Source organism: Camellia sinensis, chromosome 14 (genome assembly GCF_055761805.1).
Source record: "Camellia sinensis isolate YWXY chromosome 14, ASM5576180v1, whole genome shotgun sequence".
Classification (NCBI taxonomy): domain Eukaryota; kingdom Viridiplantae; phylum Streptophyta; class Magnoliopsida; order Ericales; family Theaceae; genus Camellia; species Camellia sinensis.
In genome coordinates, this window is record NC_138974.1 from 45,915,301 (window position 1) to 45,931,765 (window position 16,465).

The window sequence follows — 16,465 nt, forward strand, 5'->3', positions numbered from 1 at the left end:
TCAACCTAGGGTTTCCAAGAAAATTGGGGGTTTTCCTCTTTTCTTAGTGAAATCACCGAATCAACAATTACTATATGCCAATATGCTAAAAACATTCAACATCCTTTGTGAAGTAGAGTGGAAGCCCCAATTGTGCATAAACATAAAGCCATAAGTGACCCTATCCCATGATCAACTCAAGATTCCAAAATGTCAATAAAATCCCAAAGTACCAACAAAATCACTTTGAATCATAAACATTCAAGGCTAAGAGAACCCCCTACCTCGAAATTAGAAGCAAAGAAGCTAGGTTGAATGCATCCTCTCGAAGTCCCAAAATCTAATCGGTTGGAAAAGTTGATCTTCACTTCTTCTTCACCCTTGATGCACGATCCATGGTGGATTGTTGGTAAAAATAGATGAAATCAAAGGTTTGAGAGTTAGGGTTTCGGACTTAGGCAAAGAAGAAGGAAGAGGGAAGAAGAAAGATATAAGAAATGATCTAAAATCCCGTTTTTAAAGCTGCTGTCCCGAAAAACCCGCTCGAGCGTCCCTATTCCCGCTCGAGCGGACCTGCTCTCAGCACAGATTCCAAAACTTCAAACAGGTGTAACTCTCCCATCCGGACTCCGTTTTAGGTCGTTCTTGTGTCCAAATTGAAGCTCCAAAAATAAAATTTCCAATGGTTCTAACCTCACATCCAAATTCCAAGTGTGGAAAAAGAAAAGGGCAAAAGAGTGACAGTTGGTCGTAAACGAATTATTCAAATTAAAGTTTTTGATCCAATCTTACTTTACCATCATATTAACATCTCAATCAATAACCCAAAATAAGGTAAGAACATTCCAAACACACTAAGAAGAACATCAAAAATGAGTCCACGTGTCTCAGAATCAAACTTAACCAGGCGACCCGCTCGAGCGCCCACTTATACGCTCGAGCGGAAAATCACCTCTCCCAGAATTTCAGTATGCCTGCAAAATTACTGGAAACCCCAAAAGTACGCTCGAGCGCCAACTACTTCGCTCGAGCGGAGGGAAAAATTTCAGATTGTTTGGTAAAGGTCACCAATTCAGTTTCAAAGACATAACTCAACGGATAGTTCTTTAATTCCAATAGCAAACACATTAACCCCTAATTAAATAAGGATAACTTTCTATACGCACTTTGGGGTCGTTACAAAGTTGCTCCTGTATTTTTCAACCCAAAGGACATCACTTTATAGCAATACAGACCCTTTGGGGTGATAAACGTAGTCTTCTCCTCGTCTGGGGGGTACATGGCTATCTGATGGTACCCCTTGTAGGCAGCCAGGAAACTCATCCTTCTATGCCCTGAAGTGGCATCCACCAGTTGGCCAATCTTGGGTAAAGGAAAGTTGTCTTTGGGACAGGGCTTGTTTAGGCTGGTAAAGTCCACGCAGACTCTCTATTTACCATTCTTTTTCTTTACGACCACTGTATTTGATAGCCATGTCGGGTAATTTACCTCTCGAATGACTCTAGCCTCCAGAAATTTGTCTACTTCCTCTTCCACTGCCTTAACATGCATCAACATCAGTCTTCTTGCCCCTTGGATTACAGGTTTGGCCGATCTGTCTACGTTCAGTTTATGACAAGTGGCCTCGGGGTCAATGCTTGGCATTTTGTAGGGTGTCCAGACAAACACTTTAATGTTTGCTCTCAAGAAAGCCTCCAGTTCTTTTTTCTCTTCTTCGGCTAAGCCCGAGCTGAGAAGGAAGAAGCGCTCTTCGTCTCCTTACTGGACGAGGATTTTTTTCAGTGCTTCTTCACTCTTCTCGGCTGGCTCCTTGCTGACGTCCTCTAGGACCTCCACGTCCTCGTCTTTGATCTCTGCCCTCTTTGGTTCTCGTATGCTGCAGGTGGATTTCACTGCTGCCATGGAGCAGTTCTTTGCCTGCAGCTGATCTCCTCTGACCTCCTCTATCCCATGCTCTGTTGGGAACCGCAATAGTTGATGCAATGTCGAGGGAACAGCCCCCATTGCATACAACCATGGTCTTCCCAAGATAACATTGTAAGGGGAGAGTTTGTCGATTATGGTGAACTCTGTCTTTATCTTCTTGGTGTCAGCCTGCACCTCCAAGCTTGTTACTCCCAGTGGCCACGTCGGTGTTCCATTGAACCCGACCATTGGGCCATTGGATTGCTCCATATCGTCTGGGTGAAGGCCAAGCTCCTTGTAACACCTGACATACATGATGTCACAAGAGCTGCCTTGGTCAATTAGGATGCGTTTCACTTGGCACTCCCCAACTTGGAGGGATACTACCAAGGCATTGTTGTGCTGATGTTGGACCATTTCCAGGTCGGCTTCAGTAAAGGACACTACTGGTCCCAGGCATTCCTCGGTCCGAGGTCTCTTCTGCTGGACCTGGTACACATGCTGCAAGTGCTTTACCTTCTGGGTTTCTCCCCGTATTTCGTTTTCGTTGACCTTCGAGTGAATTACATTAATTACCCGAGGTCCGCCTTCTTGCAGTTACTGTGCTGGGGGAGGTGGAGCTGCTGGTGCCTGAGGCAGTCTTGCCTGTTCTTTCCTCGTCCTGGCCTCATCCACAAGGTCCTTCAAATGGCCTTGGCTTACCAGGTCTTCCAAGTGTGCCTTTAGGGCTCTGTAACCCTGAGTCAGATGCCCATCTTCATTGTGGTAAGCACAATGCTTACCAAGGCTTCTTCCCATAAACTCTCCTGGTACCCTTGCTGGTGCTCTGAAATAGGGTTGGGTTCGGATTCTATCCAGGACTTTGTGAATTGGGACTCGGAATACAGTTGTGACTGCCTGTGCAGCCCTTAGTCTTATCTCTTGCTTATTGGATCCGTTGTTACCTCGGCCTCACTTCGGCGAGCCGTTTCCTTTCTCTTGCTTTGTTGCCTTGGTCTCTGGCGTGTCCTCCTCGGCCCTGGGATATTTCTCAATTCTAGCCATGAGCTCTTCCATGCTTTTTGGCAATGTCTTTGCCAGTGATTTTCGGAGTAGGCAACCATCTTTCAGGTTGTTTTTAAATGATACAACGACCACTTCTTGGTTGCATTCTGGTATTCGGTTGAATACCTCGTAATACCTCTTGGCGTAGGCCCTCAGGCTTTTGTCCTCGCCAATCTTTAGAGCCATCAGGGCGTACACCCTTAAGGGCTGTAGTTTGTTTGTCACGAACCTGGCCACGAACATCTCGGCTAGGCCTTCCCAGGTCTTCACACTTCCTTTTGGCAATTTGTGAAACCAATCCGATGCAATCTCCTCGAACGATGAGGGGAACACTTTGCAGAGCAACGGCTCGTTCCCAGTGTACAATGCCATCGAGTTCAGGTATAATCCAACGTGGAAGTTGGGGTTTGACTTACTATCGTATATCTGGAACCTTGGCATACTGAATCTTTTTAGAGCCTCAAATTTGTCCAACTCCACCGAGAATGGTGTTCTCGACTTAACAGGGGAAGTTACCTCGGCATTTTGTTGCTTCTTCTTGTGGTAACCTCTCAAGTCCTCTTTGGTCCGCCCAGGAGCTCGACTATCTCCTGACTTCAGTCTTAGTGCGCTACTCTCAGCTTCGTTGTGAGCCCCTTTCGACCTTTTTCCATTAGTTGTGTCAAAGCACAGCTCCTGCCTTTGAACATGCCAATATTCTCTGGGGTCTGCTTCCTTGGTGCAATGTGTCCTTCGAGATTCTTCCCTTCTCGATTCTCCTCGCCCGACCTCCCTTGAAGGCCGGTGAGAGTGTTTTTCGCTCCTGGTGTGATGGAGGGCTACATGGATGGTTTTCTGTCCTCCCTTCTGGGCATTGGCCGCTGGAATCGGCGTGTCCTGCAACTGGAACCGTGGTTGCATGACGTTGTTTTGCATCATGAAATTGACGAATGATTGCAGGTCTGCTAATTTGTTCGCCATCTCTTTTACCTCTTCGTCCCTCCGCAAGCATCTATCTTTCTATACTTGGAGGTCGTCCTCGTTGTGATACTCGCTTCGATCCATTTTTTCAGTACGTCGCCCTCCTGGCCGACGTCTTTCCTGCCGTGATTCTAGTTCTGAGTCTTCTCGTTGTAACCATTTTCCTCTATGTTAGGGTCAACGTGTTTACTGTTTCTAGTAGGGATTTCGTCCCCAACTTTATCCTTCTGTCCTTCGCTGGCCAACTATTCTCCTTTCTTTCCCATAGACGGCGCCAAATTGTGTGAGTGAATTTCTGACCGCACTGGCAAAATAGATGGCGCCTGATTGACCTACAACAGAAAAAAGAGATTCCGGCGGTGGTTCGTCCATCCGGGGGCACTCCGACGATCAAGTCAGTTATCTCTCAAAGATATCAAGAGTGCTTAATTCACTATTCAGAATATAAATTGCGTACTTTAGACCTATGGGGGTGCCTCTCTTTTATAGTTAACTCAATCTTAGTCCGAATAGAAGCCTAGCTTCAATGGACTTCCGCTCAGTGCTTATCTTGGACTCTCTAATAGATAAAGATAAACTCCCTAAGAACTTTATCCTTATCCAGGCTAAAGTCCTTCCTCATTCTAGGACTCTTGTCCCGTATTCGCTTATCCCGAATTCTGATATCTTCGGAGATAACCTCGGCCTAGCCGAGATAACCTCGGCATCACGATCAGGACACGTGGCACCTCGGCTGACACGTCGGCGTCACCTTGGCCACGTGTTGATACTCAGAAATTATATCCCCACAATTGTGTGAATGAATTTCTGACCACACTGCCAACTCAGTGTTCAGCTGAAGAGCACTGACAGAATAGATGGCGCCTGATTGACCTGCAACAGAAAGAAGAGATTCCGGCGGTGGTTCGTCTACCTGGGGACACTCCAACGATCAAGTCAGTTATCTCTCAAAGATATCAAGAGTGCTTAATTCACTGTTCAGAATATAAATTGTGTACCTCGGACCCATGGGGGTGCCTCTCTTTTATAGTTAACTCAATCTTAGTCCGAATAGAAGCCTAGCTTCAATGGACTTCTGCTCAGTGCTTATCTTGGACTCTCCAATAGATAAAGATAAACTCCCTAAGAGCTTTATCCTTATCCAGGCTAAAGTCCTTCGTCATTCTAGGACTCTTGTCCCTTATCTGCTTATCCCGGATTCCGATATCTTCGGAGATAACCTCGGTGTCATGACCAAGACACGTGACACGTCAGCTGACACGTCGGCGTCACCTTGGCCATGTGTTGGTACTCAAAAAATATATCCCCACAACTAAATTGTGTGTGTCAATTTTCGACCACACTGCCAATCAAGCACTCAGCTGGAAAACACTGGCAGAATAGATTAAGCCCGAACGACCTGTCACAAAAAAAAGAGATTCCGGCGGTGGTTCGTCCACCTGGAGGCACTCCGACGATCAAGTCAGTTATCTCTCAAAGATAGCAAAAGAGCTTAATTCACTATTCAGAATATAAAAAGCATACCTTAAACCCATGAGGGTGTCTTTCTTTTATAGCCAACAAAAACTTAGTCCCACTAGAAGCCTAGCTTCAATAGACTTAGAATTGCTGTTAATTTTGGACTCCCAGTAGGATTGGGATAAACTCTCTAAGAGTCTTATCTTTACCCAAATTGAAGTTCTCTCTCATTCTAGGACTCTTGTCCCTTATCTGCTTATCTCGGATTTCGGTATCTTCGTAGATAACCTCGGCCTAGCCGAGATGATCTCGGCGTCTCAGCTGGCACTTCGGTAACACCTTGGCCACATGTTGTCATTCAAAAATTATGTCCCCACAACTGCCCCCTAGGTTCTATTACCTCGGCATCCTGAGGTGATGGAACCTATATCATTCCTTCCTTTAATCATGACCTCGGTTTAATTTCAGTTTGTAAATTTTTTAAAATTTTAACAAGTGTTAAACACGACCTCAGTTTAATTTCAACTTGTAAATTTAAATTTCGACAAGTGTTAAACACATCCTCGGTTTAAATTCAAATTGTAAATTTAAATTTCAACAAGTGTTAAACACATCCTCGGTTTAACTTCAACTTGTAAATTTTTCTTAAAAATTTCAACAAGTGTTAAACATGTCCTCGGTTTAACTTCAACTTGTAAATTTTTAAAATTTCAACAAGTGTTAAACCAACCTTAGCTTGTAAATTCCAACTCCGAAGCATCATTCTCCAGCCCTCTTTGATTCTCCATGCCTGAGCTCCCGTGAAGGCCGGTGAGAATACCCCTTTGCCCTGTCGTGCTGAGAGACTACATGAACTGTGTTCTGCCCCCCTTTTTGGGCATATTTCTGTCTGTCGTTGGCCATCTATTCTCCTTTCTTTCCCACAGACGGCGCTAAATTGTGTGTGTCAATTTTTGACCACACTGCCAACTTAGTACTCAACTGGAGAATACCGGCAGAATAGGTTAAGCCTGAACAACCTGCAACAGAAAGAAGAGATTCCGGCGGTGGCTCGTCCACCTGGGGGCACTCCGACGATCAAGTCTGTAAAATATCTCTCAAAGATAACCAATAGTGCTTAACTCACTAAACAGAGCATAAAAGACATACCTTCAACCCATGAGGGTGCCTTTCTTTTATAGCCAACACAAACCTAGTCCCAATAGAAGCCTAGCTTCAATGGACTTAGGATTACTGCTAATCTTGGACTCCCAGTAGGATTGAGATAAACTCCCTAAGAGTCTTATCTTTACCCAAACCGAAGTCTTCTCCTCTTCTAGGACTCTTATCCCTTATCCGCTTATCTCGGATTCTGGTATCTTCGCAGATAATTTCGGCCTGGCCGAGATGATCTTGGCATCATGATCAGGACACGTGGCACGTCGGCTGGCACTTCGGTGACAACTCGGTCACGTGTTGTCATTTAAAAATTATGTCCCCACAAATGTGTATTTCAAAGTGTACAACCAAACATAAGAATGAATTGTTTATCTTTTCCTTTTTTCTTTTTTCTTTCGCATTGTGAAAGAAATATTCTTTGATAAACTTATTGCCTTAGAATCACATTCATATTCATTAAAATGTCCTGGTTGAAAACATATAATGTCGAAAACTAATGTGAATGTTGTTTATTTAAATTCATTATATTTTTAACTGTTTTTTCAAAATACTCATATTTGCCCCTTTTGTTGCTTCCAGCAATCATATATTAAATATGAAAGGTCATTCATGGCCTCTTATTGGAGGCAATAGCAAGCAAAAGGCTTCATTTTCTCCATCAACTAATCAATCAACAACGTATTGTGTTGCCCTTAATCCCGATCGTTCCAAGATTTCCAAGCCATCTATATCAAATGAAACTATCAATGAATTTGTTCAGTTAAAACAAGAAATCGAGGAGTTCTTTTGACGGTTTAAGAAGGAGGAGATCTATTATAACAAGGCATCAACTGGAACTCTGCCGGCTCTACTCACCGAATACCCAAAGCTAGAGCTACTTATTTAATATGAAAAAAAGATCTCAGAAGATATTGCTAAAAAAGAAAAAGAATTTATAAAGAGATACGATGATTCTGAATTTGAGTTGCGTAATGATGAAAGTAGTGCCTCATCTTAGTTTTGTCTTCGATTTTTGTATTATGTAGTTCTTTATATATAGATATATATTGCATGTTGTTCAGTGTACTTGTTATTAAGATCCAAACATAATTTCAAATATTTTAAACAATTATAGTTGTTGGCTTTTGTATTTATGCACATGTAAAAAGTTGTACTACTTTTTTGTATGCATTCTTTATTTTTTTTCTACTCTCTGTATTTATGTTTTTATTCTTTTTCTAATAGTCTCTTACTTCAATTGCATTTAAACTTTTTGAAGTACAATGTTACCTTTTATTAAGGTGCTCATACACTGTACTAAGTTTAGTACATATAAATTTTCCTTCTAGATTTCATATGCTTAATTATTATTATTTTTCTTAGATTAACATATCGTTAAAATTCCTACTGATTTGCATGTGATATTGTCTCATTTTGGCTATGCTATGTTTTTTTCCCAAGGTTTGAGCAGTGAGTTGTTGCTATACCATCGTTAATTTGCACCAAATATATAATATTTATAAAATGAAGTTCTAATCTTGGCCTTTTGAACTAGGATGTTTTATAATATTTATCAAAATATACATTAAATTAAACCTTGCTATTTTACTATTTTAGTTTAAAAAATATAAAATATTCAAAAGCAAACAAATAAGATAAATTTAGTCATATATATACCCCCAAAAAAACAATTAATTAAATTTATACATTAAATTAAATGTTAATACTTATATTAATAAAATACACAACCCAATTTTTTTTTAATTGTTGTTTATATATATACATTATAATTTGTATAAACTACAATATTTATCCTTTTATGTTATATAAAAATATAGTATTTATCATGTTGCATTGTGCATTTGGTGTTCAATCAATAAATGGACATTAATCATTAATTTTTTTAGTGTGTTAGATCCTTTCCATTGTAGCCACATGTGAAATATAGCCATTTCACTGCTGATTTTTCCATTAAATGTGTCAAATCAATTTATGAATTGATCATCTCCACTTATAATGTTTGACTCTTTCAAATTCTTATTTGATTTTTTTTACCATTATATTTTCAAAGAAATCTCATACTTAGCAAGAGACCCTTCACTCTTTTACCCCTTTATTTATTTTCGTAGAAAGATAATTTTCATAATTTTATGATCCAAGTGACATATACTCCTCTTATTACTAATTTTTGCATTAAAATAAATGTTAAATCAATTCACAGATTAATCATCTCCACTTAGGGAATTTTATTTGCACACTATACAAATTTTCAATAAACATCATAAATGGTATTTAGATATAAATTTTTGAATAAAAGTTAAATGTTCAGATTTTAAGTTATAAACAACAATAAATTATTCAAATATACATTCTATTCAATTGGTTACATCTCAACAACTTTTTTTTTTGTATAAATTTTTTTATATTTAAATATTTAATTTTTCTTTGTAAACTTATATTTGAATCACATTTGTAATATATACTAAAAGTTTGAGTGGTGTCAAAATAAAATTAATCTCTAATTGCTTCACTTTTTTACCATTATACTTTCACAAAAATATATTCCTTCTGATGCTGATTTTGGCATTAAATATATGTCCAATCAATTTACGTATTAAAGATCTTCATTTGTAGGGTTTGATATCAGTAATTACTATTTTACATTTTTACCCTTTTACTTTCAAAGAAATCCCCTACCTAAATAAAACTAAAAATAAAAAATTCACCATTTTACATCTATGCCATTCATCTATCATGATCACTACCATACATAGTCCTATTTGTTTTATTATATTCATATTTAAGAAGCAAAATCAATCACAACTTGTTTACAGTTGCTCTAATTACTTCTGCTGCAAATGAAGTTTTTCCTTAGTTCTTACAAAGCAAATTCAAAAGAGCTCTTTTTTTGTAGTATTCAGCATTGAATTGTAAGTTCTCAATCATATTTATTACTCTTTAATTTTTAACTGTTTATAGCATCTCCAATTCTTCACCAAACCGTAAAATTTGATGAATTTTTCGTGTGAAAATGAAGTCAAATCTTTTCATCAAACTTGTATAAAATCAACAGAGAATTAATTTTTTCACCAAATCAAGGACATTTTCACTATCAAAGACATTCTTTTCCTTCTTAACCAAGACAATTTGCATTTTGCTCATTATTCTTATCCTTATATTACAACTTTCACAAGATTGTAAACTACACCAACAAATAAATTTTTTTTCAATGATTTATTCGTTTACTTATACTAATGATCTCAGAAATGTCTTGTATAATTCTAGCATTTAGTGCTAATTTTCAAAGTAAAACTATTTTGCTAAAATTAGTTGATATAAAATAAATACACATATTAAACTTCTGTAAATTTCTCTTACAAATCCTTAAAATAATTTTTTTTTTCCATAACTGTTGTTTGCTAAAATATGGTTTTTGCTTTTCATTAAAATTGAAAATTTTATTTTTACATCATTATTAATAATTATAAAGGACAATTAAAAAAAAATTCACTATTTGAGCCTTATAACAAAATAAATTCTAAGTTTTCAATTTCTTTAATTTAAATATCAATCTTTTGATTTCTGTCCAATCCAAACCATTTGGCTATTTTCAATTTCTAAACTATCTTTCTTTTTGTATCTGCAGTAGTCACAATTGCACACTCTCCTACCAAGTTAACTTAGCTTTGTCAGGTTCTGTCTTTGCTTAAACTCTTTAGCTACATTTATAAATTTGTTCCTTTCATAATTTTTTTGCATGTTATAAATTATCATTCTTTAATTTATTTATTGAGAGGGTAATTTTTAGTGAAAATTGGGCTGAGCTATGAGATGGACTTCATGGCCCAAGTACGACGGACTGGGTAAAATGGGCCGAGAAGTTACTCCGGCCCAAGAGAAATAAAGTTACTTCGGCACAGGAGTTGTGAAGCTACTTCGGTTTGGACGACTTGGAGTTAGTCCTGTAACAACCCCCACCTTACTCTTGCCATACTTGCATATATTCTTGCATGGTCTTGCTTGTTATTTTGTTTTGAAAGTTTTATCTTGCCTTGGTTTGCTATAGTTGCTTGCTTGATTTTGATCCTTGCTTGTGTGTGTGCGTAGCCGAGGTCATCTTGAGCTCAGTCCGCCTTTGACCCTTGTACTTAGAACTATCTTGAGACCTTGTTCAACCCCATCTTCACCTCGGGCATTCATTGCCGAGATGTCTTGCACATTAGTGAACCTTGTCTGCAGGCAGGTATGGCCTAGGCCGAGATGTGGCACACCCCGGCCAAGGTGTGGCACAGCTTAGTCAAGCGTCGTCCTCCCTAGCCGATGTCTTTGTTATCCTGTTGCCGGATCCTTGATTTGAGCCGATGTCATTTCTTGCCGATGTGTCTTACCCGAGCTTGCTGCATAAGCTTTGTCAGAGACTTGTCTTGTCCATCAATCACCTTTTTGGAGCTGAACCAATCCGATAACGCCACGTGTCCGAGCTGTTTGTTAAGGCAGCCGGCAGACCCTTAAACAAATCATTTTCCTTGTCTCAAACCTTTGTTTTAGAGAGAGAAGCTCTAGAGTTGAGGAAGAAGAGTTCTTGAGTGAGAATAGCCTTCCAAGCTTGATCCTTGTGGCTTAAACCGTTAGATCCGAGTTTTGAGGTTAGAATCTTGATCTCCTTTGGTTGTTCTTGCTGTATGTCTAGCTGCATTGCGTGATTGGGTTTGTTTTGCATACCATGCATCGTTTTGAAGTTGGTTTTGGAAAGAGAAAATGGTTTTCCATGTGTTCTTGAAAAAGGTCTCATTTTGATCGAAAAGTTTGGAACGAAAATCATGTTTTGTGTTTGTTCTTACATGCCTTTCTTTGATGGGTACCCAGGTCCATATATTTTGAACTCTTGGCATGAAAACTCAGATTTTTATAACAAGTTGTGAGCTTGCATCCATCTTTCAATGATCATGTTCTTCATATTCTTCAAAGGAAAACCCAGGTTTTTCCTGACTTCGTTTAGCGGAACCTCGGCTTAGTCCTGGGTGGTACCCAGTATGTTTCGAGAAACGGGAGCAGTGATTAAGCTCCCAGCTTGTTTTGTTTTGTCTTTGACTTGTCTCTGGCAAGAATGCCGAGATCATTTGCATGTACATATAGAGCTTGCTTTGAGAATGTGACTTGCCATGTGATTGTAGGTCCTTGATATTTGCTTGAGTCTACACCTGAAGAACTAGGTGAGTGGTATTTCTAATAAAGCTATGTTACACCTGCTTTTGATAAATCTTGTTTTGTTTGTTTTGACGTGGTATTTGCTAAGCATGAATAAATGGCCTTGTTTGATTGTTAACCTCGGAAAGTCCCTTGTGCTGGAGGACTCTAAACTTTCGCAGTACTATGTGTAAAGGATACGGTCCTTGTTAAATCGGGCTACGGGCCTAAGTAACATAAGTCCCTTGTGCTGGAGGACTCTAAACTTTTGCGGTACTAAGTATAAAAGGATACGGTCCTCGTTAAATCGGGCTACGGGCCTAAGTAACACAAGTCCCTTGTATTGGAGGACTTTAAACTTTCGCAATACTTTTGACCAAACGATTACGGATCGTACAGCTTATGATATTTGAATGATGAATACGGTTCATCCCTTGTTTCGCCGATGTTATGATATTTGAATGATGAATACGGTTCATCCCTTGTTTCGCCGATGTTATGATATTTGAATGATGAATACGGTTCATCCCTTGTTTCGCCGATGTTATGATACTTGAATGATGAATACGGTTCATCCCTTGTTTTGCCTATGTCAGTAAACATCTCTGGATACTTGTAATAATTGATTGATGAATACGGTTCATCCTTTGTCTTGTTAGAGTTCTGATGTGTTTCGTTTTGAAGGACCTCGGCTTTATTCATGCAAAACCTTTATTTTTAGTACCATTCACTGAGTTTTGTACTCACCCCTCTATATATATGTAGGTGATGAGCAGGACGGCGGCGACGCCTAGTTCGTTTTGGATGCTTGTTTTGGATTCGTGTATATGTCGGCCTTACTTTTGTATTTACGTCGGCGATGCCCTGTTTTGCATGTCGGCAAATCTTGAAAATCATGCTTCTTGACTTGTATTAGCTGTATTTTGTATATGTCGGCTCAAGAAGCCTTTTGATCAAGATGCAACATGTATTTTACCTTGTTGTATTTAAGTTGTAAAGTTAATTGGAATGTTTGGCACTGCTTTGATCTACGCACAGCTCTTATGGACCACTTGTAATTGATTTATTACTTCCGCATTTGTGAGCCCCCTATATCCATACTCTGATTGTGTTAAGTTTTGAAAAGTTGGCCTTCGGTAATTACGGATTACTGGCCATCACGACACCAAACTACTAGGGGCGGTTTGGGGTCGTGACAGAGTGGTATCAGAGCACAAGTTCCTCGATATACGTTATTCACACACTTTGAGTCCTGAAGAGCATAGGATTTCCCTTAGAAAGATGTTAGGGTTGCATCATGGTATTTGTTGTTTGAGTGGAATGTGCATTGTCTTGATATGCTTAATTGTTGCTTGCCTACGGGGTTATTTGTTTATTTGTTTAAAAGTCATACTTTGCACGCTCATAGCATCATGAGGAGAGGTAGACCACCGCTTGGCCAAGATCAGCCCGAAGATAGAATGGACAGATTGGAAAGATTAGTTGAAGGTTTGGCCCGCGAGTTGAGGCAAACCAGACAACAGTTCGCGAGTGCTACGTCGACTCAGGCCGAGCAGACCAACGGCCGAAATGTAGTTCCACCTCCTCCAGTGCCGCAGATTCCCCCGCAACCAGCCTTGTATGGGGATGGAACGATAGCTTTGATCAGGGAGTTCAAGAAAATGAGACCACCGAGGTTCTCTGGGGGTATAGAGCCGATGAAGGCTGAGGCATGGGTTTTGGAAATGGAGAAGTTATTCGAGATTTTTCCTAGCACCGACGCTCAGAAAGTGACGTTGGCAGCATTCACATTAGATGATGACGCCCGCAGGTGGTGGATGATGGTTAGAGGGAGCAATCCAGATTTGACCTGGACCCGATTCTTAGAGTTGTTCTACAAGAAACATTTTCCCCTAAGTGTTCGAAACCGTAAAGCTACCGAATTTCATACTCTGACGCAAGGTAACAAGACAGTGGCGGAATATGACCGCGCTTTCACTGAATTGGTAAGGTTTGTACCTCACATGACCAACGATGAATATATGAAGGCCAGGAAGTTCGAGTGTGGGCTTCGTGGACCGATTCAAGACCGGGTCAACTTGCTTGATATGTCGACTTACGCCGAAGTATTGGACAAAGCCATCCAGGCCGAAGCTAATCTGAACCGATACCAGAGCTCGGGAGAAAACCAGCGAAAAAGGCAGAACTATGACAATCGCCGAGGACAACTGAGCACCAAGAAGAGAACGAACATGGGCAGTACTAGTAACGTAAGGCAAGAAGGGAGTGCTAAACCGATGTGTTTGGATTGTGGGAAACAACATTTCGGGATCTGTCGACGAACGTCTGGAGCCTGTTATGAATGTGGCGAGATGGGCCATTATGTGAGAGATTGCCCCAAGACAAAGGCTGATGACAACAAGAAAGGAGAGAATACCTCGGGTTCCGTTCAGAAAGGAAATGCTGGGAAAGGACAGATGAGACAGGGCAGAGTGTTTGCATTAGTACCAGGAGACACCCAAAATGCTGAGGCAGTAGTGTCAGGTATACTTCTAATTTGCTCCCAAGATGCTTATGTGTTGATTGATTTGGGTTCTACTCATTCGTTTATATCTACTAAGTTTGCCGAGAAAATTAATAGAGAACTAGAGCCCCTTGGTTATGTGTTGTCTGTATCTACTCCATCTGGGAGATCTATGTTTGTTACATCCATTTACAGAGCATGTGTTGTTGTGATTAAGAATGTTGAATTGCTAGTAGATCTAATGCCTCTAGACCTAGCTCATTTTGATATCATACTGGGAATGGACTGGTTAGTTGCAAACGATGCATCTATTAATTGTGTTTCGAAAAGTGTCACACTGAGACCCCCAAACCTAGCCGAGATTATTTTCCAGGGTAAAGGGATAGTGCCCCCACCATACTTGATTTCATCCATTAAGGCCTGTAAGTTAATTCAGAAGGGGTGCCGAGGTTACTTGTGTAGTATACTGAGTGATCAGAATGGAAATGTTAACTTTGCCGACATTCTGATTGTTAAGGATTTTCCCGACGTCTTTCCAGACGAATTGCCTGGCCACTTGACCGATAGAGAAATAGAGTTTACTGTTGACATCATATCGGGAACGCAGCCGATCTCCAAAACACCTTATAGGATGGCCCCCGCCGAACTTAGAGAATTGAAACTGCAATTGCAAGAGTTGTTAGATAAGGGATTTATTAGACCGAGCACTTCACCATGGGGAGCACCTGTTTTATTTGTTAAGAAGAAGGATGGCACACTCCGTCTTTGCATTGACTATAGAGAACTTAATAAAGTCACCATTAAGAACAAGTACCCGTTACCTAGAATTGATGATTTGCTTGATCAGTTACAAGGAGCACGAGTCTTTTCTAAGATCGACCTTCGATCTGGTTACCATCAGCTTAAGGTTAAAGCCGAAGATGTTGAGAAGACTGCTTTTCGAACAAGATATGGCCACTACGAGTTTTTAGTAATGCCTTTTGGAGTGACTAATGCCCCTGCTGCATTTATGGATTTAATGAACAGAATCTTCAAACCGTATTTAGATGAATTTGTAGTTGTTTTCATTGATGATGTATTGATCTATTCCAAGAGTGATGTTGAACATGAAAACCATTTGAGACTTGCCTTACAGATTTTGAGGGAACGAAAATTGTATGCGAAGTTTAACAAGTGTGAGTTTTGGCTTTCTACCATCTCATTTCTGGGTCATGTAATTAATGAAGAGGGTATTTCAGTAGATCCTAGCAAAGTTGAAGCCGTAGTAAATTGGCCGAGGCCGACTAATGTGTCCGAGATTCGTAATTTTCTGGGTTTGGCAGGTTATTACAGAAAGTTTGTGAAAGATTTCTCAAGGATTGCAATTCCGTTAACGCAACTGACTAAGAAGGGAACACTGTACGAATGGACTAAAGATCGAGAGTCAGCTTTCCAGGAACTGAAGACGAGGTTAATTACAGCACCAGTACTTGTACTACCATCAGGTAACGAAGAGTTTCATGTCTATAGTGATGCATCGCATAAGGGTTTGGGTTGTGTATTAATGCAGAAGGGTAAGGTTATAGCTTATGCATCTCGTCAGTTGAAACCTCATGAGAAAAACTATCCTACCCATGACTTAGAATTGGCGGCCGTGGTATTTGCTTTAAAGATTTGGCGTCACTATTTGTATGGAGCTACTTGTCAGGTTTTTACAGATCATAAGAGCTTAAAGTATCTATTCACTCAGAAGGAATTGAATTTGAGACAGAGACGGTGGCTTGAATTGTTGAAAGACTACGATATGCAGATTCAATATCACCCCGGGAAAGCCAACAGTGTAGCCGACGCTTTGAGCAGGAAGTCAGAAGGAAATTTGGCATGTTTAACCGCGATGTCAGCGGAGCCGACTATTGTTAATGAAGTAAAGACAAGACAGGTGGAGGATAACTTCCTCAAGGAAATAGCCGAGGAAATTGGCACAAAGCCGAGACCAGGGTATACCATCGAAAACCAAGTACTCAAGTTTGAAGAAAGGTTATGCGTGGCCGACATTCCAGAGCTGAAGAAAAAGATTTTGCAAGAAGCTCATAGTTCTAAGTTTGCTGTCCATCCAGGGAACACCAAGATGTATCAAGATGTGAAACAGACCTTCTGGTGGCCAAATATGAAGAGAGAAATAGCCGAATTCGTGTCCCAGTGTTTACATTGTCAGCAAGTGAAAGCAGAACATCAAAGACCAGCAGGACTTCTTCAATCCTTGCCGATTCCTGAGTGGAAATGGGAGCACATCTCCATGGATTTTGTGATTGG